At 37.8% G+C, this 25,844-nt stretch overlaps 1 long non-coding RNA gene across 1 annotated transcript in view; it reads right to left on the bottom strand.

The window, feature by feature from the left end:
* Positions 1-1,164: 1,164 nt before the first annotated feature.
* LOC114872553 overlaps positions 1,165-25,844 on the bottom strand; it is a 62,860-nt gene continuing 38,180 nt past the window's right edge. Inside the window, exons 3-4 of the long non-coding RNA XR_003788783.2 lie at positions 21,479-21,522; positions 1,165-1,215 (exon numbers count right to left, since the gene is read on the bottom strand). This is a non-coding gene — a long non-coding RNA (uncharacterized LOC114872553). The remainder of the gene's footprint in view (positions 1,216-21,478; positions 21,523-25,844) is intronic.

Here is a 25,844-nt window from a genome sequence, read left to right as displayed (position 1 = left end):
CACTCTAGTTACTTTCGTCTGCCCGTTTCCTAGCAGACTGCAGCCCTGTTCTGGACCGAGTGCATTAAAATAAATTAATTTTCATGAGATTTTCTCGTAGCGAATGGCCGTTACGGGACTTAAAATAATAATTCAACGAGCCGCATGGACGAGATTTGCATTTTCACGTCACGGCACGCTTCTGTCAGACGGCAGTGATCTTCAGTTACAGGAGGAGCGAAGAGGGAATGGAATTCAGATGAAAAATCGACTGAATGTAAGATGGTGAATGTGAAACAGAGAACAGAAAACCGATGGTTTATTGGTAGAAAATATTTCTCGATTCCTTCCCGGAATTTCGATAATTAAATTTTGACAAACAATATGATTATTAAGTTTTTTGGAGTTTAAGGAAAATTCCTATGTTGCACCTTGTCAATATCTCATCATTTTTATTAATAACTGGAATCATAAATTTTTTGTAACGAGTAATTAATTTTTTATGTCAAATTTAATTGATGTTTACTTCATAATTCTGATAATTAAAAAAAGTCTAAGAGGAGCCACTCTCAATCCTCAAAAATTGAAACTGAAAATCCACCACCTCGAGTATAAAACTTAAAACTTGAAGACCATTTCTCTAAAACCATAACCACTTATCTAAAGTAAAAACCTTCTGCAAGTGAGCAGAGGTGTTAGAAGTGTTATCAATTTAAACATAGAAACGTGCAGAAATAAGAAGAAGAACAGCAAGTCATAATTGCATCAATCCAAGAAAGATCGCGATGTCGTTCGAAGGATATTCAGGGAATATCAGATCGACCGTTCGCATTCGCTCTTTTTATCGAACGTCGTAAACGTGCCGAGTGGGAAAGCGTTTATTCGCGGTAGACCCTTTTGAGTCCGAAAGTGCCCTTTGGCGCTCCTTGACCAACCCCTTGTACAACGGCACGTGTTATTTTCTCTCTTACGTTTTCTCATCGTTAAAACGGAAGAACACCGGTATGGAAAACTTGCTACCGATTAAACAGGAACAATTCTCTAGCAATTTTTATTTTTAACAAATTAAAAAAATATTAAAATAAATAATAGTTGGGATATTTTCCATAAAAATATTGTATTCTGTTATAACCCCTTGTCAGGAGTTGAAAAGGTTGAGAAAAGAGCACAATAAGTATCACTCACCATATGTAGAAAAATATTCACCATAAACTTGCGGTGGGTTGTTACACAGTCCTGAAACATAAAATAATTGAAATATTAGATAAAATATTGTACTGTCAGAAAACAATATCCTCAAGTTTATAATCAACAATGTACTTTCACCCCCGAAAAGCCTCTCAAGACCTCTCAAAATTCATAAACAATATTCTCTCTCGGTAATCCTATCGAAATTCCAACTTCGTATTTTCCAATATTCTCCAACAATTTCCAGCAGTATGTTCCTTCGGCATCCAAGCCACGAGGGTGCACTCGAGGAACTAATTTTAGTTTTAAGTAATGGTGGCGCAACACCGGAGCTGCCTGCTCGTTACGATTCCATGGGTTTCGAAGAAAGAACTCGACCGAGTCCAAGTGTCGTCTGTGATCCATAAACAGTGGAGAACAGAAAGAGAAGAATAAGGCTTGAAAAGAGCAGCGGAGATAGAATGGCGCTTTGGTTTTAGGATCGCCATGGGAGAGAAAAGCTCTCGGGCCCGACACGCTCGTTTTCCTCCGCGGACCCGGCTTCTGATCTACGGAAGAGCCACCGGGGACTGCTTCCGACTACTTCCTGTCTACGTACTTCCGTGTTCCTACGCCAAAGTTGCGCATTCAACTAGCTATAGTTTGTTTCACCTGTTTTACTGTCTATGAGAGGAACAATAGTAGATATAAATGAAATTCTACAGAACTAATTCTTTGAATTTTTAATAATTTCTATTACATTCAAAGGATTAAGTTTTTAAATTAAATTTCTGCTCTTCAAAATTATTTTACCAAAAAATAAAGAAACTGTTTCTGATTCTGTAAAAATTTAAAAATAAATGTATTCAAGGAACAAACAGTAGACCGAAGATAAAAGAAAACTAGTTCTAGACGCATCTCGTTCTGTTTCTACGTGAAAAGTCCGAGAACTAGAAAATCCCTATGCATTTTGTCGTCCAGAAATTCCGATGGTTGATATGATTACCAGACAGATGCCCGGAGCGGCACTTTCGTTTCCTCGTTTCTTGTTTTCCCGGATATCTTTGATCTTCTAAAGCGTAGCATCGAGCAACGCGTCTCAAATGGAAGAGAACAATGCATTTAAATGGGACGATTCGAGGCGGAAGTGGTAGCTGGGTCGCGTGCACTCTCGTCAGGGTCCGAAACAATCCGGAATAGTTTTTTGTTGGTTGCGTTGGGAAGGAAATGCTTTTTCCACGCGAGCCACTTAGAAATATTAAATTCTACCCTTTACCGGAAATTCATGTATCAAACGTTGAAAGTATTATACTATTATACGAAAACGAAATAAATAAATAGGTGAACAGTGATAGATGAAAATAAGAAATATTGTAAAAATTAGAATAATTAGAAAAATTAGAAAATTAGAATCGTTGTTACGTTTTGGGTAATTTGTAATTGATGAAACGGTGCTATGAATAGCGTTAACCATTGCTATTTATTAAGGTTAATGTAACCACATTTGAAAAGGATCAATATTATTCCATGGAATGTCCATCATCCTGTTAACAGTTGACAGCGTTTGACGGAAAGCTAGTCAACTCGAAATCCCAGCAATGCTGGCTTCGATTTAATAAACGGATAGCCGACGAGTCGAATACCAAATTAGCCGCATAATCGTTTCAATCCGTATATCAGAGTACATCATCCAGGCGCCCTGATAGATCGAGTTAACGTGTCAAAGGTCAGCGGCATGCATGTTTAGCTTTCGATGAAATTCCTCTAACCCTTAGTAGAACCGTACCTTTCCAACTTTCTATTTTCCAATTTTCCACGAAAACCGTATAAATGTCTCCATTTTTTATCAATTTTCTTTGAAATCCTGACATTTGTAACTTTCCATAAATCACGAGATATCCAAAGATTTTTCACCGTTGAAACGGTGGTCGGAAAAGGTAGGATAACGTGTTCCCGAGTTTCGCAATTCGCTGCGGAAATGTCAACTGGAACAATCAGCATCGCGTCCCAGGGGCACGATGGGCATTCCTTGCGACGCGGTCGTGCCACGATTTATTATGCATTCCGTGAACAACGGCGATTACGAAATCGCGCGATAGAAATAGAGCTGGTACGTACAGAGAGACGAAACGTGAGCTTAGAACTCGCACGAGCCTGTTGTTGTTCGAACGCGTTATAATTTATGCCGCCAGCGACGTTCGATTCTTTGTGCCTTTGGAACGTTCGCCAGTAATTCGGCGAGTAGATGTGTGTTAGAATCTTCGGAGTGGTTGGAATACAATCGGCTATAGGATTTGGAATGCTGTTGGTGTTCGGATAAATGGAATTTCAGATGTAACTGCCGTTGGAATTCTTTCGGTTTGAATATTACTGATGTTGAAGTCTTCAGAGCTTAAAGTACAATTGATAGTGGCTTCTCTAGGATTTGCTACTGAATTAATTTGTACACGTCACATTTTAATCGAATCGTCTGAACATTTTTATATTCTTCTGACATCCTTCTTAGATCCTGATGAACACATGTTTTCCTAGTAGAGATACGAGCGACAAGTCAACCGAATGACCAATGGGAAATTATTTCTGCGTCGTGGAAAAGAGAGGAATTCCCTGTGTCGGTGGATCATGCGAATGATATCACCGCCTGTTCAATCATTGCTTGAGATACACGAATATCCAGGACTGTAGCTAACCATACCCAAAAGGGTTCCTTCTCCTATTATTAAATTACTATCAAATTTTGATTTTTAAATTATTTTTCTAAGAAAATTGAAAAACACCTGTATTTCATACTAATAGCATTTATCAATAAATCAAATTTTTCACTTCAATTTTCAATAAAAATAAATCCCAAGACCCCATAAAAAATATTCCACAATATATTCCTGTCTTCTTATTTATCAAAAATGTGACAAGGTACATAAATGCAACGTCTGTCGGTGCACCCCTTCAAGTAGAATTAGTATCATTCTGTGGGAACGCATGATATTTACTCTGAATCAGGAATCGTGTACCTTTCACACCTAAAGTGTATATTGGAAATTTTAATCGATTACTATCCCGGATTGATTCAAATATTTAAGTCGCTGCTGTGGTTTGAACCGTGTCTTCCTCGACGAATTAGAACACGAAGATTTTCTTGAGAGAACGCCGACCAATTATCGCGTGTAACGATGCTAAGACAAACAAGAAGGTTGCGATGCACAAATTCGGTAGAAGTTTGTTGAGGATGCTTGAAACTTGCTCCCATCTTGTCTGACGATGTAGCAGAGAGTTCGTTCGTTCGTAAAAGCTGAGATTTTAATTATTTATCTTGCGAAGAACATATCTGACTGTAACTTCTGTTTTGGTAGAGGTGGAGAGGAAATTGGGGAGAAAAATATTGAATGGTGCGAAGATGTACAAATTTTTTAATGCAACCATTTTTCATATTTAAAATCTTTCAATCTACTTTCTTCAAGCTCAGCAAAAACGAAAATTCCCTGCTAGTTTTGTGGAAAAATATTAAATATGTATCCTCGTTCCACGCTATGGTCAGCTAAAATGTACAACATCAATAACAGCCGGGAAAAAAGAGAAATCTGTCGTCGGAAAAACTTTCGTGGCCAGGTTCAACAAGCTTTTTCTTCCTATCCCCGCGAACTCGAAAGTTTCCAGACCACGGTTAAATGTCCTGTAAGATGAATAATGCGATTGTTCGAAATCCCCTGTTTTCCAGGGGTAAGTCATTTAAACATCGTTAACCATCTTTTTCTTTTGGCTTTTAACACGGCGATTCTGGATCAAATTCAATGACCTGTTTTCATCAAATTAATGAGAAGATATTTTCCAAGTTACGAAGCAATAACCTTTTCCTATTTCTCTGATCAATGACTCAACTTTTAATTTAAAATATAAATAAACCATGGAAGCTATGGAAAATTAATTACCAAAGTAGAACCACGATAATATTAGTAGCCTGGTTATTAATCATTTTTTGTAATACTAATTATTAAGCGATAAATTTTAGATTTCTACAATTAAAATTATTCTTTTTTAATTTTAAAGATTGAAAAAGGTTGTCCCTTAAAATTCTGATTTTAGAAACAGTCGCTACAACGAATGACTGTCTGTAGTCCACGTGTACAGCTCATGCCGTCCAGTTTAAAAGGGAGAAAGCGAAGGGGTGGGAGGAAGAGGGAGGGTGTGAAATGTTTATCGAAGTTATTCCGGGGACCGAACGAACGGGCTAACATAAGCAAACTTTGCCGTGAAAGGGCAGCAAAAGCTGATTATGCCTGCTCGCTTTACATCCTGGCGAATTAAGACGGCCGCACCAGTCGTCGAGACGCTCTTGCTAATTATATTTTTTTCATTAGCGTGCCCGTAAACTGACGAGGAAAATGAATTGCGCCACTGTTGTTGCCTGACACAGTGCTTTGATAAAATGATAAAATTATTTCACAAAAGCATTTGCATTCTGATCTTGAAACTTTTTTGAAGCTCAGACATAAAAATGAAGAAAATAATAGAAGGAGAATTTTAATTAATTACAATGTGTAATTATAAAGAAAACGTTGAACAATTAAAACTTAGGACGAGTTAATGTAAAATTTAAACGGTAAATCAAGTAGAGAGAAGAACGCATTGTTTCTGATTAAAGATAGAAAAAGCTGTGTGAAAAGTTACTCACTGCTGTACCGTGGAAAACTCAATTTCGAGGATTAACGATTCATAGTCTTTCGAGAGTGCAATCGCTTTAATACGATACTGCTTTTTTAACGGGATGTGGCCGGAAGCGAAACGAAGAGATATTAAAGGTGAAAGAAACATGAGGATAGATAATTCATTGGTGGTAAAAAGGAAGATGAAAAGACCAAGGGAGTAAGAATAAATGGTACACGATGTTGCAGCTGTTGCAATAACCTATCCTTTCCCTTATCTGTGTACATTGTGGATTGATAAGAGCAATACTGAAAGTCAAGGAGATTGATTCGATAAGAAAAAAAAGCATTATTCAAGATACTAAGAAATATTGATAGAATTTATTTAAATTAATTTTAGCTTTAGGAGCTTTTTTTGAAAATTAAAGTTTAAATTTTAATAAATTTGAATTTAACTCCGTATATAACATTATTTTATGATTCATGGAGGCTTTCCGAAATTTAATCTAACCGACAGGAAATACATCCTAATAGATAGAATAACTATTTTTGAGTTACGTTTCGAGAGGGGACGAATGTTGCACCATTTCTTCCAGTACAGAAAACACACATGCTGTTTCGAGGTACGTTAAAGAGACATTAAGTTTCGATCCGTAGAAATATATATCTATTTTGAAACGTCCGCTGTACGCTTGCACGCTCGCCTGAATATTCAGCAGCAGACCCCGTTGGTTGCATCGGGAAGTTCGCGTGTATGCATCCGTCTGCATGAATATAGCCGTACAGATATTATACGGGCATTTACATAAGACGTAGGTGACGTTCGCATGGACATCGCTGGGACATCGTATCAACAGCTCAGCTCGTCCAGTCTCTGGAACGATGGAGAATTTCCAGCGACAGCTCGCCACGTTCGTGGAAATTCTACGCCGCTACTAGCGATGGTTTAATATACAGGGTGTTCATTGCCATTGAATTGATACTATGCATCCATGTAGTCAAATTAATTAAACCACTTGAAATCACTATTTAACACCTGGATGATGGACCATGAAGACAGCCCTAATTTTAATGTAACCCTTTAATAAATACTTAATAAATATGTTTCAAATTCCTTAAAATTTACAAAAATATATTTTATTGTTTAAAAGGCAAATTTCTATTATTGTCTTTTGCAAGAGATGTTACCGAATACTCATCGCTAGCTTTAAACTTTCAGCCATTAAATAGCCAACTGTGATGAGTGTTCAGATGGCCGGATGCTCAAGAAATCACGCCAGAAGCCATGAAAACACTATAAACCGTTTGGATGTTGGAGCATCGATTGTTTGAACGAGTGGAAGGGGTCCAGAGTGGCCAAAATAGGGATCATGGTTTCGTGGTATAAAGGATCGTGATTAGCTGACTTGTGTAGGAGGAGAGATGTTTCTAAAGAGAAGAATTTTGCTAAGAATAAAATATGAAATATTCCAGTTTCCAAGAAATAAAACAAATATATCTCTCATAGAATCAACAATTTTGTTTTTCAATGAATTTTAAATTTTCTGATTCCAGAAATGATTTCACCGGATAAACGAAAAATAATTTGTTTTATTTTCAAAATTCATTATCGTTTCGAATGTTTCGCATATTTTGCATGGATCCTTCGATATCCAGTTTCAATATGGCCGGTATATTTGAATACCATAGGGTTCGAATTAAATTAATCGTTCGAGAAGCTCGTACGATCGAGTACGAGCAGCCACTTACGTTTTACTGTCGCATCGTTTGCAATTTATACGGCTTTGAAGCGTTGGAACGTATTGAGATTGCGAGCCGATACTTCCGGTTATATCTACCCCTCCCACTTCGCCCAACCCTTAACTCCCGATATGTCAGCCAGAGTCGGAGGACCGTAAAATTATCGACAGTATCCGAGGAAATAAAGACGTCCCTCCAGGCGAGAGACGAAAAGTTCGACTAAAAAGATCGTTCGATTGTACGACGTCAGCGAAATGTTCGTAGAAGACGTTTTCACGGTGAATTGTACTTTTACGTACAGAGTTCACCTTCTTTCTTTTACTTTGGATAAATGATGCAAGGGACGTGTTTTGTGTTCTTATGTTTATGAGATTGTAGAATAAATCGAGTGCATTATTTCAGTGTTATTTACGGAGTTTAAATTTCTCTTTAATTTCATTTTCTATTTTCACAATGAAATAATTCCTTTTCACTTAAAAATCAACAGTAAACAATATCCAATTATACTGTCATTTTCTGCATCCAATTGTCCTCCAATTTTATCTTTTATTTGAAAAGCAATAATAAATATCGTTCAATTATAATTCCACATTCTGCAGCCATATCGAACCTTTACATCTGGTTACAGATTTTTCGCTCGCAGCAGGCGTGAATAATATCACGGCGTGCCATAAATTCAATGCAGTGCAAATTTCATGTTTGGCAGGAGTTACATCCGCGTGAGGCCAATACTCGAAGCAGGTGTTCGACGTGAAAATCGATCGGGTCCGTGCGAGTTCGAGCGATAAAATTCGTCCGTGCGTCAATCGGTGCCAAATTTAGGCTTCCCTCGAACCATAAGCCACGCTGGCTAAATCCGTTTCAGCTATATACCGCGCTGTTTTGCTTGCCGGCCTTCCTCCGACGTTTTCCCTTTGGTAAATTCGACCAGACCTGGCAACTTTACACGCTTCGACATTCAACCTCCTCTACTTCATCCAGAATTTCACACTAAATTGAGATCAGATACAACATTCCAATCTTTTATTTTATCATTGTGTTGTTTCACGTTGATTCGTCCAAAGAACGATAATTTCTAAGAATGACAATTATTTATTTTTTATTTTTTAAATCAACACTGAATAATTTTTATAATTTGTTACAGCCATTTTTCAACTTTGAAATGAAAAATTAGAATAGATTAGGTTAGCTGGCCTAACTTACCTTTAGGCAGCTGAAGTGAAAACAAGCATTTATGTAAACCAAGACACACATTTTAATAATAAATTCATTCTCTTGGATTATTATTCTTGGACGTTTTATTTTCACACTCCTGTAGCATAGAGCTTATAAAGCAAATATTTAGATTCTTCCTCAAGGACTCTGCATTGTACACACATAAATTGACTAAAAAGTCCATTTATTTATTCTTGAAGATTGCTTTAAATTATTGTCTTTATCTTCATCTTTAGAGGAAATTTTCAAAAATACTCCACACGTGTATCAAACGATCAATCGTGAGATTATTACACAGCAACAAAAAAGGATTAATAAACTCAAACGTCAACATCTCACTCTCATTAGGAACGATAAACTATCAGAAGTATCATCTCGTGGAGGAGATTATCTAACCATCAAATTCCAACGCCATCATCGTCACAACACAACTGCGACAAGAAACTCGTCCCCATTGCGACGGAAAATTCCATCCATCAGGGAACATCCTTCCCGCCATTAATCACTCGGAGAACGCGTCACGAATCTTCGTTCAACTTTCATAGAAGACAGCTCGAAATGTGTCACAGGTTGTCGCAAAGATTGCCGAAACGTTCTTCGTTGAATGGCGATCGACGTTCTACTAATCAAAGAGCTCGTCTCAAAGCTCAAAGAGGATTACGCAACCGCCGATGAGAATCGCTGGAAGTGCATATCGAGTCTGCGGCTAACCACGCTTCCAGCCCTCCAGCTGTCCCGTAGATACCGATAGACGGTTACTTGAATTTGAATACGTGCGCGACCGTCTGCCACGACGTATAATCGTATCTTTAGGCTGTGCGTGCACTAAATCATTTCGAGTGTGCGCTAAGTAGATGGCCACGATGCATCGCGTTAATCCTATTGCGGTGTGAAGGGAGTGGCACTGGGACTGGGTGACACGGCACTGTTATAACTACTCATAAACATGTGCTTTCCTGAATAGAAAAAAGGGATGGGAGGACTTAGGTCCTAGGTAAAGTCTAAGACCTAAAATCTAGGACGAGCCTAACTTAAAATCTTCTCTCCCTCAAACCAAGGCCTATCAATAAATCCCAAAAATGGTTGATTATTCATTCCTTTAAACTTAATCAAAACCATTCTATCAATTAACCATCCATTAATGACCACATTTGTACCCACCCCCTCACCTGTGCACAGTTTGAAGAACGTCGCGACAAAGACAACAATGACGATACATATCCAATTAGTGAGAACGGGCCACTCAGTGGAATAACGAGCCACTGAAAGAAAATGAACGCGTTGCAGGGTGGGCGAGGTTACGGTGGTTGGGAAGACACATTGTGTCGTGTTGAAACGTTATTGCCAGTAGTCTCACGAGAGTCAAAACGATAAGGACACCAACGTGGATGGTTACGTGACATTTGAGGATTGACATTAAACCGAGCGAGGACATTGCGCCCTTGCTCCCCATTCTCGGCGACATTTCGTTAATGCCAGCACCACCTTTAAGGGTGGTTTTTACGAGAAAATCCGTCGTAGAGGTGGCTGGTCTAAAGCTGTATATAACTGGCGGAAGAGACAGGACGAGACACCAGGGCGAATTTTACTTGAGAATTCCCTAGGGAGGAATACGAACACTGTAAATTGTCCATTGACGATCGATCGCATTTCACCCTGGGATTCAGAAATTGGTTTTAACGAGAAGGTTAGAGAAGGTTTTTAGGATAAGGGTGGCGAAGAAGAGGGAGCAGAGAATTTCTGTTAATGACGTATAGAATAAAGATATTTATGTTAATAATGTTGGAAATATTTTTAATTGCATTGTATTTATTTAAAAATAAAATGAATTCAAAGTATATTCCTATTGAAATAAAAGGAGAACGCACACACTGGAATTTTACCCTTCCCTTTATTCCCTTTTTAATACTTTTATTTTCGCACATTCGTGTGATACGACCCCATTTCCTCTCACGCCGTGTCAGGGCCAACCGGCTTTTCGAGGATACTCATACTCAGGGTTGAAAGTTCCGGAGAAAATGATTACCAATCTAGTCGTGTGTCACACGGCGTGAAATTTTATCGACGTAATATTAGTCCCGATGACAGGTTTATAACGGGGACAAACGCGGTTCAAGTTGTGTGAAAAATATCACGATACCTATACTGTCTCTAAAAAAAGAAATATACTCGTCAAATTGAGTAACCTTTTCCTTTCTGAAGATTATTAACGAATATTAATCATATTTCTTTGGAAAATTCATTAAATTAAGAATATGTACTTTGCACTATATTTTAATAATAACAGCAGCTATTAAAAAAAATTTGAAAACCTTAAATTCCTACTATTTTAATTTTTAATGTCAAAGAATCTTAACCAGAAAATTCGCCCTATTTTAATAAAAACAAATAAGGAAAAACAGAGGAGGATTACACTGAAATATTCACGAAACTCTTTAGAAAAACGTTTCGTTGAAGTTTTTGCTCGTTCTGACATCACGTTCACCGCGTTTTCCATTTTGTTCCTGAGAATTTTCCTCGTGGAAAAGTCGAGTGAAACAGAGGAAAGGGGAAAAAAGAGGTACACGAGTCAACGAAACTGACAAAGAAGAATGGGAATCGAAGGGAGGGAAGATGGAGTGTTGCAAAATATTTGTTCGGAAAGGGTAGATATCCTAATCGATTTTCAATATTCTGCATCCCCCTGCTGGCTTCATATTCCTACTTGTTCTGAACGTTGTAAGCTGAAACACGAATTTATTCTGAAGATACCTATTGATTTATATCGTGGTACAATCTCGATACTAAACAATTATTTATGAGAATGTTAAAAATAAATTTATTTTTATAGCAAAATAAATTATTATCTCTGTTAAAAATTTGAAATTAATGGAAGAAGTAATTTTTATTTTACCCTGGAAAGAGCTCCGGTTAAAGGATTAAATTGTATCGTACAATATCTAACACATCTATTTAATAAAAAATCGTGAATCTTTATCTCAACGCACGTAGGTATCGCGAAGATGAGCATTGTCGAACGGTTGTCGAGGAAATTTTAGGAACGTGAGGTTACTGAAAATCGGGCCAACGATCGGCAACTAAATTGTCGAACTCGATAGAATCGTAGATAGAAGAGCTGTTCCATTGGACCTGGTCGATTGTTCGTTTATATCGAGCCACGAATGAACAGGAAGGAAGAAAGGCTGGCTCGTTGGAAATGTCTGAGATCGCGCGCTCTATTTCCGCGTTTTATTCTTCGAGATTCTATAAAGCTTGCCTTCCCTTTTTGCTCGCGATTTTGCGGAAGATTTATTGCACGTTTCCCGTGACAAATGGCTGATCTACACGTACGAAAGCTTTCTCGACGGTCAATGACAATATGTCATTCTTGAAGAAGTTCAATACTTTAGTAGACAGAAATTAACACCTTGTATTCTGCATCCCTATTTATTTATTAATTGAAAAGTCCAAATATTGTATGAATTTTAAATAAATAAATAGGTAAAAAATGTTGAACAATTTCTGACGAACTCTTTGATAGAAGAAAACGTATTTCAAAGTAGCACACCGGTGCGAAGCGTGTAATAAATTCCACAACATTTACGGGGAGTGATTTAGGAGAACCGGGGAATAAGAGAGGCGAGTAGCAGCTTTTGCAGCCTCCTGTAAATTCCCCTAATGAAAGTCTCTCGGGGACTTTCCTGTAGGATCGTATTAAACGTGGAACACAGCTAGGAAACCATGGAGTATCCTGGAACGAGACATCAGACTCTTTCGCGTTCTAGCCAAGAATCTTCGTGGTTCTTGCTTCTTATTAAATATTCTAGCCTCTCTAAGATATTTTCCTTCACCCTATGCTTCTCTTGTTTAAAGCATCTTTTTCATTCTTTAATCTTGAAGAATTTTGCTTTACGTCACCTGTGACGGACGATATTACCTCCAACATATTTTTATCAAAATTAAGTGAAAAGTATATATATTTTTGAGGAAAATAAATTTACACTTTTCTTAATAAAATTATAGTAAATTATAAATTTTGAAGTTTTATGATATAAATGTAAGGTTTAGGACAGGGCACTCTGAAAAATAGGGCCGGGACTGATTCGATACTGGCCTTTCTTTGTCATTATTGGTAATAGCATCTCATAAACACGTGTCAGAGAAAGCAAAATGTCGAAACACGTATCCAAGGCACTCCTCCATGGTCTCCATCGATTTGTGAATATTAATGCACACAGACATGGGTATCTCCCTTATCTATTCATCTATCAGTTCCTCGGTCTACCCTTCGTACAGTCCGTCTGTCGATGACGGCTTACGCAATGTCGGAAACTGATCGGATTCATTGGGGCGACTAATAATATTTTGCAGGGTCGAGCAAGTTCGTTCGCCCTGGCCCGTCCACGAACAGGTCGTATCGATTAGCTCCCTATTTCCCTTCTCTGAATTCTTTTTTTTTCTCTTTTTCATTCCGCGTGTCTTCTCCTCTCGTCTGAACAGTCTATCGCTTCTCAGCCGCACCCGCTTACGCTTACATTTGCTTCTGGCACCTTTTTGTCAGTACTCGGCCAACCTTACCTTGTACAAACGAAAACTGATGGCGGAAAAAATTGTCTATCGTTTACATTCAGATAATTGATCAATATTTGACTGTTCTGGGTATTTATTGAGAAATATAGTTGGTTATTTCGTTAGAAATTCAAGTAATAATTAGCTGAATTGTTCTAATTAATATTTGAGAAAATATCTGAGAGAAATGGTAAAATTTTTTATCTTATGTTATTAGTATAATAGTAATTATATAGGTAAGATCCACGTGAACGTGTTAATCACTGTCGCTGTAACGTGTCTGACTATACATATCCATTTCCACTGTAGTGATCAATGTATAACACATTAACTGGCACAGTAGAAATATCTATGCTTGATACGACACACTATATGTTATTGTAATTTCGATTATTCGCAATTAAAAATTCTTATCATAATTACTTTATCATCACGAATTATAATTATAATTTATATAACAAACATCATTTTTGAATCATCTTGTATAATTTAAATTATGTTCTGTTTGAAAGCTTCACTTTTGAAAAGGTTAAAAACACCGTATTATTATAATCACCAGACTTCAAAATTCTATCAGCTGACACCTCATTATCTTTTCTCACCGAAATTCCCGCATCACCGCACCTTTCCGCGGCATTATGATTATCGATCACCGAATACTACGGCAAACGTCCGTCACGAAACTCGTCCAAAATGTTGAAACGAAGCGACGACCATCGTCAGTAAGCCGATATATCAAACGATACCACAAACAGCGTAACATTCCACGTCCATTAGTGTCGTGGAGTGAGCAAACAGAAGGAGAACGTCAGTGTAAAAGCGAGGCTTTTCGCAACGATATCGTTTATCCGAAGAAATGCAGAATCGACCCTGAACTATAATTAAACTTCACACTTTTAAAAAGTATTTTTTTATAAATCGACGAGATAGAATCAGGTAGAATATTGCTGTCAAAATAAAATCAAAATATGAATTATCTGTAATTATTAACCCTCGGACGTCGAACCACAATTGTATTTGTGAAATACAAAATTAAATTAAAATTAGGGCTCTCTCCATGGTCCGCCGTCCGAGGATTAACATAAAAAAAGGCTGTAAACGATCATCAGGTAAGAGATAGCTTCTCCGATCACTGTTATCACCGGCACAGCTGAACGAGTCGGTTGGATGTGCGTGCCGGAAGCCGCATAAATTTCGATTAGATAATCTGAACGGCGCGTTTAAGGTTTCCAGCGGGCGTCCTAAAATAACAGGGTAGAGGGAGGCGTCGCGAGGCGTCGCGTCGTTTTGTGCCCGCAGGCTGTGCATGGAAGAAGTGAAACGGTTCGCTAACGAGGGCTTCCTAGCCGCTTGAAATTCATCGGGCCTTGTCGATTCTGCTGCGGGTATTATAAATAAGCGTGAACGCCGGAAACTCGGTCGAACGACAATTACGAATCGGCCGTTAATGACGGCGGCTATTAAGCCCCGTTCTGCCGCGGTTAATATTAATGCGCTCACGAAACTTTTCCGGGTTTGGCGCGTTGAACGCGCGCGACGACCGACGGATTCACGAGGGTCAAATTAAATGGGGAAAATGGCCTGTTTAACGTACTGCTTCTCGTTTAGTTTTGAGAAGAGGATTTCTCTTGATTTTAGCGCCAAAGACTACTGGAGAGTTACTCCCTACTTTCGTTTTCGTTTGAATAATGGCAATAGGGCGATGGGGGTGAGGGAGAAAGAGAAATTAAAGAAAAAGCGTTTTCGGTGTTTTCTCTTTCTTTGACTTGATTAATTAATCATATTGCAAGATTGATCTTTAATTTTTTTAAAGTGATTCGCAAATTGAGAAATAAATAAATTATAAGTGAAATTATAAGTCTTGGTGAAAGCATGCCATTTTTTATAACTTTTTTTTTTCTTTAATTTCATCCTACTTTCTCTTCAAAGCATCGAATTTAACCGAGCCGATGCAGCTGTTCATTTATGAAAAAGCTCTGCCTCGGCTCGTGTTTCTCCAGCGACGAGATGTAATTTCTTTCGGGACGCATCGCTCTGTAATTTTCATCAGACAAACGATGCTCCATTGTTCCCGTGTTTCCAGAGAACGTTTTCTGGGTCTTATCCTCTTACGTTGCGTCAAAGTGTACGATGAATAGCGGAAAAATTGCACGGACCATTGTGAATTTCATTAGAATCGCGACTTACCGAGATACCAACGGTACCGCTTACTGTGGATCAACCTTTATCCGAAACGAGAAAATTTTTATTCAATTTTAGGCAGCTTAACCTCCTTTAATATTCCACGACTTTGCATCTTCTTTTGAATTTGTGTTTTGTATCTTGAAAGGATAGTTCCCGTTTCAACATTATTCAACGATTCTCATATCCATTGGTTTAAATAGGATGTTTTTCTGAAGTGGGCCAAAGTTTTCTTACTTTTACTGACAGTGTCAAGTGTTTTATATGAATTCAATATAAATAAATAATTATTAATATTATTATGAAGTCAATATTGAACTTGAAACTCCAATGGAATGATCTATACGATGCTATTCACTTCAAGAAGCAGATTATTGATGTTTCATAGAAATTGTTGACTATATTCCCTTTGTACATAGTTCGAGCTATATCCTTTATACTCTAGCAGGCAGCTTACATTCCGTCCTTCTACTTCCAAGTTCGTGGACGTAATACGTTCGAAATTGAAGCTGACTACTGACAGGATAGTCTTTGTTCTCGGAACACACGGTATACGCACGCATCAGCCAGCTGCGGGGCTCATTGTTTTCGGAAACATGCCAGAAATACGAGCACGAAGGCCGTGTGATTATTCGAAATTTATATCTATACAGACTATCTTTTCCGTTAGTTTACCCGGAAATCCAATATTCGTTTAATTATCACAAACGTTCCCTTTCCTTTTCAATCTATGCACATTATCTTCTACTATATAGCCTAAATAAGACGATGCTTTGAAAAAATTTAATATTTTAAATACTATTTGAAATATTTTCCTTCCAAGTGTATATCTTCAGAAATATTAAAGATTCCTTAAAAACACCGATTTTTAAGGAAAGATATTTTTTCATCTTTTTTTTGTCCCCTGATAACAGAGCAAGTTCCTTAATATCTCCGGAATCACTCTTTCGAACGAGCTCGACGATCTAAAACCACCCGGGGTTCCTGGAAACTTCCGCTTCCTTGAAAGCATCTTGGACGTCGTTAACCCGATCTCATCGAGGTAAGGAAAAGAGAGGAAAAAAAAATGGAGCCCCGTGACTTTGATCGGCGATAGGCTGGCAGGGTTTGGTGTCAAGATGAAAAGAGGGAGGATCGAATGGACCGGATAGAGGCATGGTTCGCCCCCTGGTAGACTCTTCAATTTTACGAAGAACGCCGGAAGTATATCACTCAGCGGCTCAGACATATTGACACTTTGCGCCCGGCAGGCTTGAGCTACGGCATGCCTTATTAAACTCGCTGGCTAAATTATGGCAACCACTATCGTCGCCATACCGCACCCCCACCGCACAACTATTCTCACCACCATCCTCGACTTTATCCACGTTACCGACGCCACGTCGAATTAGAATTGCTTCGTCCCCCTCCCCCTTCCCAACCCCCCCTCGAAATACCGGTGACTGTTGGCTAAACGGTTTGTCCCAGTTTCCTGTTTTTGAGAAACGATTGTGGTAGAATTAAATTACGGATATATAGACCACTTCCGTTTCCCTGATTCATTCTTGATATATTGAGGTCGAAATGAATTATGGTGGAAGGAAGTGGTACTAGGTCATTTTGTATATGGATTGTGAAAATAATATTTAACAGTCTTATGCTTAAAGTCACACATTTGAAAAAAAATCTGTTCAATTTCTGCACAGTAGTTTGGAAAAGAAATCGCAGGAAAAATGGCAATTATATTTGCATCGGAATTTGCATCGAGATGGAATTCATGCAATCGCTGTACCTGCGGATTTTTATTTTATCTGGATTTCTCCGTCGCTTGTAGTTCGATTCGCAGGCTCGAGCAACAACCCAACCCCATTCCGAAAATTGAGACGCTAGTATGGAATCGTGCGAACTACTTTTTTTTTGTATTTTTCCATTTCTTCTTAGCTCCTTGGATTTCGTTCTATCTCGAATTGCATTCCTACGAGAGCGTTGAATTTTTAGCTGGCAGAAGAATAATCCGATTGGCTACAAATCCAGTTGAGAGTTCGAAATTAAACCGTAACTGAATTGACCCTAGCCGAGAACGTGGACCGAAAGTCAGAAAGTGTTTAAGGACGGAGGTGAATTAACTGAAAGAGGTTTAGCAAGTTCGTTGCGAATTTGTCTGAATTATTTTTGTTATACGTGAATTTGAAATTGTTTCTAATAATTAAATTTATCCCTTTTACCTTTTTATATTTTTTAAATGATTTTATTTGATTTTTTATAGTTCAACCTTTCTTGCAATTCCGAAAATAATGATTTTTACACCTTGTACATTTATTCAGATTTTCTTGTCTGATTTAATAAGTGCCATACGTGTACCAAAAATTACAAAACGTCCAAAAAGTTCCAGTTTAATTTTCCCAAGGAACTTTTATCAAGCGTTGAAAAGTTTCGCGTGTTCTGATATTGCATGACACAATTTTGAAATTGGGTTGCGAAGTTCCACGTACATTTGCAAACTTTATCATCGAACAGACACTGGGAACACGCGTTTAATTCCATCGTTTGTAATTTCATCTAGCCATTGTCCGCGATATTAGACGCATATTTCTTCCATAATTTCATCGTGTCTCGCGATTAATAATTTCTTAAACCGGACATCGTGAATCACGTTTTTTACACGTATTCTAAAGTAAAATATTTTACACGTGTTGAGGAGGGCTCTTAATCTCGGATTTTATGGTCTCTTATCACTTTCGTGTCCGCCTTTTATCACGTGGAAAGGCACCGACGGGTTTGAAAGACACTTTCAGACACCGACTGGAAGAACTTTTTTTATTTTCACGTCTTCGTGACAAAATGAATGTAAAATTTTTATTCATTTTTTTTAAAATATTTTTTACGTATGGAGTAGATAGGAAAAATATTGTTAAAATAATTTATAAATTATTCTTGAATAAAGCTAAAGAATTTTTCAAACTTCTATCTAATAAATTTCCATGCTCCTACCAAACTATATCTTTATTAAATTTTAAGTTTCTTTTTTTTTATTATAAATGATTGTATCATTAAGTAAATGTACAACGCTAGTTTTATTACATTCAGCCCACCCACATAATTCAACAACTTTCCAATTCGTAAATCTCCAAGTGTCCTATAATTTCCATTGGCAATCGATCATCCCAAAACCAGGGACACTCTTTATCCCCAACCACCATGAATCATAACCGTGTTCGTGTTTACCGTCGTTTCGACGAACGTCTATCAAGAATTGCGTCGTGGGGTTTATTCAATTATTGATTTTTGCCTTGGAAGAACTGCGTAAAAACGATCATTTCATCTGTATCAGAAGTTTTGATATTATCAAACGGTACTGGAAGCCACAATGTCGGGAAACAAGAAGCGTAAACCGGTCTCACCTGGCTCTCCTCGACACGAGGCAATTTTATAGCGGCGCGAAACACGGCTGTTTGAACAGGTGACCCGACAGCTGTTGTCCGGGATAAATTGTCTACTACCCCTGCCACGCATCGACAAATGCAATAATTGCTTGGTTACAAGACATTCCGAAAAAAAAGCTTAATTAAAAAAAAAAATCAATCTCAAAAATCTGTCCATTTGCATCACCGATTTTATAAAAGACATAAAATGAAATTCACAAACAACAGTCTTAAACTGAAAATAATAAAAAGAAGCAAAAATGAAACATAACTTTTTTCAACCACTCTTTACCACCCTCACTCCTATAGTAACCTTTGCTACCAACGGAATCCACGTTTGAGAAAATTACATGTAAAAACACGAATAAACTCGGCGTTCAGTGAAATGGCGATACGTTTTACGACGACCCGTTATGTTAAAGGATGGGCAGAGATGAATCGAAGGAGAAACCTAGACAGATGCATGGAAATGCCAGGGTAAGGTGGATTATGCCCCCCGTAACTCAACGTAACTGCACTGCAACCTCGCACGTATGCTAAGCCAGAGAATGAAACGGAGAACTCGCAAAGTAACCTTAGCATACCTTCCACCAAGCCACCCTCTCCAACGGAGGAAGGGGGTGAAGAGAACCTTGCGGGGTTAAGCGATGAATTTCATTTTACGGGGCTGGCGCCGTTTCTGCCGTTTCCTACGGACGATTTGCGTGACATTCATCGTCCGTCGTGCCTTCTCCAGGGACCATCAAGAGCTGCAACGCTATTCCTTTATTTTGATTTCCTTCACTATTCCCATGCCGAATGGTATCTCGGGACTATTAATATATTCTGCTGTGATTTCACAACGAAAGAAATGTTGACTATTTGGTAGAATGTGGAAAAATTTGATAAATGAAAAATTTTTATATTTTCTTTATAATTGAAATATTAAAATACCCTTTCATTTCTGCTCCTATCCACCAATGATATTTTCAAAGTTTTCCAACGTTCCACTAAAAATCATCGGGAAATCAATTCGTTCGTGATATTTGATAATCGAGCGTGGGAGTAGGGATCGAAAATGTCGTTATCGGGCAAACCGTAGCCGTGGGTGCCGTTTGAAATGTCGGGCACGTAGAACGAGTGGGTTCGAAGGCGCTATTATCAGCTGGCAGCACGTGCCACAGCCACGTGCACGAGCAGATGGTACGGCCCTGGCTTACACCTTGCTAACTTTAACACACAACAACATCTCTAGCTTTCGTTGTTAATGGTGGCCAACGAACATATCCGCCTGGTCTCGACAAAATACCAGCCAGCTGTCCTTACGGGCTGATCGAGCGTGAACGCGACCATCAAACCCCGTCGAATAAAGTTATTCGGCCAGGGGAACCGTCTGTTACTTGACCTGCATCTATCTTTTTAAATTAGGACCGGAAACGTGGGTCATTTGTGCCTTATCAATGGTACAATGACAGTGGTTCTCAATTTTTTTTTCCTCTTGAGAGGTGATTTGTGAATAGCGGAGATTGAGAGATAATTTTATGGGAAATTTGCAATATAATTTTGAACAGGTGTGATTTAACAATATTATTTGATTTAATTGATTTTGATTTTCATAATAATGTCAAGAGAAATTGAAAGAAAATTTTGTATTCAATGGTGGGTGTATTGTGGAATGTACGTTATGCGAAGGAAATTGAACATATGGCGTTCGAGGGGGATCGTATGGAGAATAGTAGGTCAAACATAATTTCAAAGTCAATTATGTGCTTTCAAGCGGCGTTCCCTTAGTTTCAGTGCAAATTGAAACAACGTAGCCACCTGAATCGAATTATGTTACATGCTGCATAATGTCAATTAAAAAGATGCTAATGCAATTAAATTTTAGCTTTAAATAAAAATTACCATTAACTGGATTTGTAAATAATTCTTTTTCCAAAATAGTACCTGATATAGAACAACCCATAATATTAAAAATATTTTTTCTGAATTTTAATTTAAAAAAGTGTTTGAATTTTAAATACTTCCCTTTTCACAGAAAACACTTTTGGTGTTTTAATGAAGCAAGCAAAGGAGTTAGTTAAGTTGATGTTTATTTGCTGCAGATATTCGAGCAGAAGGTTGAGATTGTTAGGAATTAAAGGAGCAATTCAAGCACGCATAGCCTCCAGCTGCAGTATGCATTTAAATGTTAAGGAACGAGCGAATATTAACACGCGAAAAAAATAGCTGAGAAAGCAAGCATTTTTATTCTTCTGTTAATTTTAACGAGGGAATTGTGTTTCTGCTGAGCTTGAAATTTGCTACATTTATTCCGTGACGGTTCATTTAAACTTCCTTTAAACTTTTAAATACATGAATATCTATCATTTTTTTCTCCTAGTTAAAACAAACTCTTGAATTGTACCTATGAATATATTGCCCTGAAGCAATATATTTAAAATACTGTTGAATTATAAAAAAGTTATTTAATTTAAATCTGAATAATTTTGTAATTGGCAGATGATACATTTAAAATTTTAACTGGATATTAATTAAAAAATTAATGTTACTCTGTAATTTCTGCATAGATATTTTAAAAGTAATAAATTTTACTAAAATGTAGTAACTGCTAAAATTATCACTCACCACAGTAGAACGCCCTTTGTAGAACCCATTTTCAAACAATAAATCTGTAACAAAAAATAGAATAACATTTTACAAATTCAATTCTATTGTTCGGAAAAAAAGAAGGATTAAAACGCTGATAAATCCTGACACCGAAAGAAATTCTTTGGCGTGCAGGTTTTCCCGGAATTTTCGAGCGAAGGTAAAATTTGACAAGCGTGGAAAAAAATTGGTGAAAAAGAGTGGACGATGGAAAGCGTCAAAACTGGAACTCGCCACTCGAGCTGGCCGTCGAATTGCCGAAAAGTCAATTTTCATTAGAGGGAAATTGGGCTCGACCCGATAGTCGGAATCGAGCCGATAGATAAAACGAGAGATAGATCGAAACATGCCAAGTTGCGTGAATCGGAATCATAAGTTTGAACGTTGCGACCGTGCGCCTCGCTGAACGGAGTTAATTAAATTCACTCGAATAATTAGGCTATTTGTCAGCCTAGCCGTCGATTTTCGGCACGACCCACCAATCAAGAGAATTAATGATAGTCTGCTCACTAGTCCTTTGAACGAATGACTGTTCGATTCCGGGAAAATCGTTAAATATTGTCTACCTTTTTATTGTTTTAAACAATGAGGATTTCTTGCTCCATGATACATTCGGGATTCAAGGAATTCAAATGAAACTCTATGATCACGATTTTGCAACAGTGTGTATTCTCAGAAATCGTATCCACCATCGCAAATTTTTGTCGCGACAGACTGCGGTCGCGCGGAACCGACCAGGATCTGACATAAATCTTAATTCCTGCGCAACAGAGAGTGCTTCCTGGCACGTAGAAAATTCCCTGTTACCGGAAGAAGGGAAATTTAAAAAGTCCCTGCCTCGAACATCTCACATTTCACAGAATCACGGAATGTCTTCGAGAAATGCTGTTTCAGCGACACGCGGATCCCAAATTTACCATGAAGAATTTGAGGATCGTTCCAATGATGCATCTGATGATTGTATTAGGTTCAACAGTTAAAAGCTCTGACACACATTTTGATGATATTAAAGCACCGCAAAGTAGCACTCATGCGATATTGACTCAAAATTTAATATTCTCTAATGGACAATGTTAGTAGGTTCATTGTTTGTTTCACCGGAGAATCAGCCATTTTGTATTAGGAATATTGATGAAATGATTATATAGAAATTTTCAGTGAACTTTAAGCTTTAAATTGATATACCGTAAGTGCATTTTTGAAATACTTTTATATCATCGAATGATGGTAGAATTTGCAATAGATATTATGCATGGTTCATTTTGTATAATAATTCAGAAATGTGATTCAGTAATTACTACCTGAAGGGAAATGTTTCATCAGAAGCATCATTAACGAAAACGATTATGAATGATAGGACATTAAGGCTCCCGTTACAGTTCAATTCATTCTCGAAGCTAGCGACAGAAGGGTCCAAACAGACCAAACCCTTTAGCCACTCTCGCGATGGGAGTTAGTTACATTAGAAGGAATGACTATGGGTCACGTATATGTGTTTGCATTCATGGTAAATTGCCTTGGTGTGACCCTAACTGCAGTCATTAAAGTCGCGGAAACTCTGATGGCTACCACACCTTAAACTTGCCTTGGACGTGATTTTAACTGTTACGGTTCAACATTAAGTAATTAACTGACTTCAAGTAATTTGCTATTCAAGTTTTAATAGCATGCAACATTAATTAAACATGAAAGTTTTATTGTTTGAAGAAGACGTTAATTTAATGCACAAAATTAACTTGGACATCTAATATTAATAAAATTGATACACGTTTGATTTCTCTTTTTACATCCCTATATGAAAATCAGTGCAAATCCCCCGATCTAAATTAATTAATAACAAATTAATTATATACTGACTCAAAAATGTATAATTTCACTTAATAATTACAAATTAATCAACGAAAAATGTTTGTCATGTTTTATAATAGAATCAGGATATATTATAGAAACTTGTTTGAATAATCATTGACTAGTACTACTTGCTGATCTATTTACTCTAGTTTCTGGATTATTTAAACTTTCTTTTCCATTTAAATTGTATTTTAATTTTGACAATATAAATCACTGTATTTTCCCAGACTGGAAACCTAGCTTCACCTTACTTTGCCCTAATCAGCGGTTCAATATGACCCGAAAGAGGCTGAAACAGTTTCTAATTGTAAGATCGATAAAATGGCCGTCGTTCTGGCCAGCTATTGTTCGCCAGAACTTCGCTCTTTGTAGTAGTGTGGCTCACAGGAATTACTTTTATGTGCATCGTCCTAGGACGTCAGCAACTCTACGCCAGTTTTCCAGAGAATTCTCTTCGAAAACTATGATTGATCGTTCCGGTGTGTCCAGATAGACTTGCACGAATGCCAGCTTGTTTCGTTTCGTTGGCTCGTAATGTCTCTCCTCGAATTGCTTAAACACCACTATTCTCTCTATTACTCGATTCTCAAAATTAAAATTTCAAGAATTCCCATGGATTTTCAAAGAACCCCTAAAAAACATAATTCTCCAAGAAACCTTCATCCAACGTAAGCTTAAATATCAGAGTTATCGCAACACTTCCAGGTGGTCAACACGCATATCCCAATGGATGAACAGCGACGCGATAAAACCAGCTGGGAGGGTCCTGGCGTTTCGAGGAAACGAAGCCTGGTCCGGGGGTTCGACACGGCAATAAACAATTACTTAAGGCACTGTTACGCGCGGCACACCCACGCATTAGCCAAGTAGAATGCCGCACCCATCCATGATCGTGGGCTTGGTTCTCCATTAGTATACATACACGATTCCCCTTTGACGTGCTTCTTCCCGTCGACAAGGACTCGCGCATCGATCGAATCGAACGATGACTTACCGAGTCATTTCTCAACCGAGCCAAGTTAATGGTCTATCGTTGGTTTTTAAGGGTAATTGAATGGTTCCCGGCTACGGGAGCGATGCTTTATGGGAATCGTTTGGAGGTACTAGTTCTGGCCACTCCTTTCAGACATCGTTTTGGGTGTGTTCTTTAGGAATCATTTTTAGGACGCTTAAATTTTGAAATTTTAAAATCCTACAATTCTAGAGTTCGAAAATTTCAAAATTCTAAACACCTACTATAAAATTTTGTCCCTCTACCCTTATAATGCCAACGATTTAAGTACTCATCATCAGTATTCTCTGCAACCAATTGATTCGTATTTCAAAAATAGTTTACCGCAATTTACGTAGCTCGTTACCAGCATACACGTTTACCAACATTAACACAGCAGGAGGGGGCAACATGTGCATCCTTTATTCGCCAGACCATAGGTAGATCGAGTCACGTGGATCACGTGTTTACCATGTGCACACCGAGCCGGGGTAATTAGGCTGATACGCCGTTTAATTGTTTTATCTGTCAATGGGTTCGAATAGCCTTAAAGCCCGTGACAATAATGCTAATCGAGGCAACAGAGCCAAGAGAAGGAGTGGCCCCCGTGTGCCAGCGGAAAAATGAAAATCGATAAGCGGCCACGTGAGGGCTGTATGGGTCAAATGGAACTTCTAATCGACGGTCTAACGTTGCGCAATCTAATACAAGCATAATTGAACGATCGATAATTACGTAAAGCCAGATATTGACTCGATATATTAAAACGGTGCCTCGTGAAGGGGTCGATCTTATAACCCTATCGCAAGGAATAATGTACCGGGTATTTTAGCTAAGATGGAAATTGAAAAGTTTTTTAAATTCTCAGGATTTTTAGAAATAATTTTTAAAATTCCTGAAAATTGAACACTGCAAAATAAGTCATCAAATATTTGTAATTACATTTCTTCAGACTCTTGTGCTTTTGTATATTTCACTTTAATAATTATTTCACATTAACTATTTACCCCCCTTATTTACATCCATAAATTATTAATGATATTCACCTTTATACTATAACCAAACTACCTGATTTTAGTATGCAATAATTTGCATCACTTACATTCAATGAATATGAAAATAATCTATGCATTTTAAACAAGTGCCCAGACTTTTTCCCTAAATTAGGTTTCTTGGTTAATAAATGTTAAATATTAAACACGGGTGATTGGTTGGTTTTTCTCTGTTGTTCATTTGCACAGTGGGTCATCGATGCAAATATTTCCTGGGAGATCTTCATTAGCAGCTGGACTGAAATTTTTCTGATACCACTATTCTCACGGGTATACCTGTCTGCAATCAATAAATTTCTCCTACAAAAACACGCTGTTGCACGCTTTCATAATTAACAGACAATGAAAAAATTGCCAGGAATTTTGGGTACATATAACAGGAGCTAGTATGCAATTAAAGCAGTCTGCGTTAATTCTGGCAAATATTTATGCAAACAGGTATGAACCACTT

Source organism: Osmia bicornis, chromosome 14, assembly GCF_907164935.1.
Source record: "Osmia bicornis bicornis chromosome 14, iOsmBic2.1, whole genome shotgun sequence".
Taxonomy (NCBI): Eukaryota; Metazoa; Arthropoda; class Insecta; order Hymenoptera; family Megachilidae; genus Osmia; species Osmia bicornis.
This window is presented reverse-complemented; position numbering and strand designations above follow the sequence as displayed.